Source organism: Corvus brachyrhynchos, unplaced genomic scaffold (assembly GCF_000691975.1).
Source record: "Corvus brachyrhynchos isolate BGI_N302 unplaced genomic scaffold, ASM69197v1 scaffold166, whole genome shotgun sequence".
Lineage (NCBI taxonomy): Eukaryota > Metazoa > Chordata > Aves > Passeriformes > Corvidae > Corvus > Corvus brachyrhynchos.
This window is the reverse complement of record NW_008239671.1, coordinates 276,067-277,205: the sequence shown is the minus strand read 5'-3', so window position 1 is coordinate 277,205 and position 1,139 is coordinate 276,067.

Genomic DNA, 1,139 nt, shown 5'->3' with positions numbered 1-1,139 from the left:
AAGATGGGGTAGGTCGGGGGGGGGGACACGGCCGCCCCAGCCCCATCACGAACACCCCCTCGGTGCCCCCTCACGCATAAACACAACCCCCCTCACATGTGCACACTCATGTGAACACACACACACACACACACACACAAACACGCGTGGGCCCCGCTGCTGCTCATCGTGGGGATGGGGCGTGAGGGGCTGGGAGGGGGCCGGGAGCTGAGTTCCCAGACCTCCAGTGACCTCCCAGAGACCCCCCAGGGACGCCCCCGGGGTGGAGGAGTGGGACCAAAGCAGAGGCTGTCAGTGCCACACCAGCTGTAGTGCCCTGGGGTGCCCTCAGCCCCACGCCGTGGACGTGCCCATCACCGCCCCCTCGGGCCACGGGCACCCGGCCAGCGCCTGGCACTCTCCCGGCCCCGCAGGAAGCTCCCATGTTCCTGCAAAACCCCCAAGGGCTCGTTTTGTTCCCACCCTGTGGCCTGGTTTGGGGTGAAAAGCGTTTCCCATCCTGTGTTCCCGGCAGCTGGAGCCGGCACTTCCTACACCGGGGGGAAGCTGGAGGGGTCGGGCAGGGTGTGGGGGGCTCAACCCACCCCGGGAATGTCTCACCGGACACCTCGGGGCACGAGTGGGGGCTCACGGAGGGAAGGAGGTGCCAGCACCATGATCTGGGAGCATCCCGGGGCGCAGGGATTCATCACAACTGCTGAGGAGTTGTGTGTCAGAGGGGACGATGGGGTGGGGGGGTGACATCCCATCCATCAGGGTGAGCACCACTGCTGGAGATGTGCCGGGTTCCTGCAGATTTCCGTGTCGCAGCCCGGTGGGAGCACTCCCACTTTCCCAGCCCGGGACTCGGCCGCCGAGATCCCGCTGGCCCCGGAGGAGCTGGAGCGTTCCAGAGGGGTTTGCTCAGCGGGTGGGCGGCCGCAATTCCCCATCACCACGAGAACATGGAATCACCCTGAGAAGCGATTTCCCAGTGTGTGTCCCAGAGCGTTAAACCAGGACTGAGATCAGGGCCTCCCCACGGAGCTGGGATCCCCGGGAATGGTTGGGACTCCTGGGAAGGGCTGTGACCCCCCATTCCCTGCTCACCGGGCTCCCAGGGCCTTGTGGCCGGCACGGTGGCCTCATGCCAGCGGTGC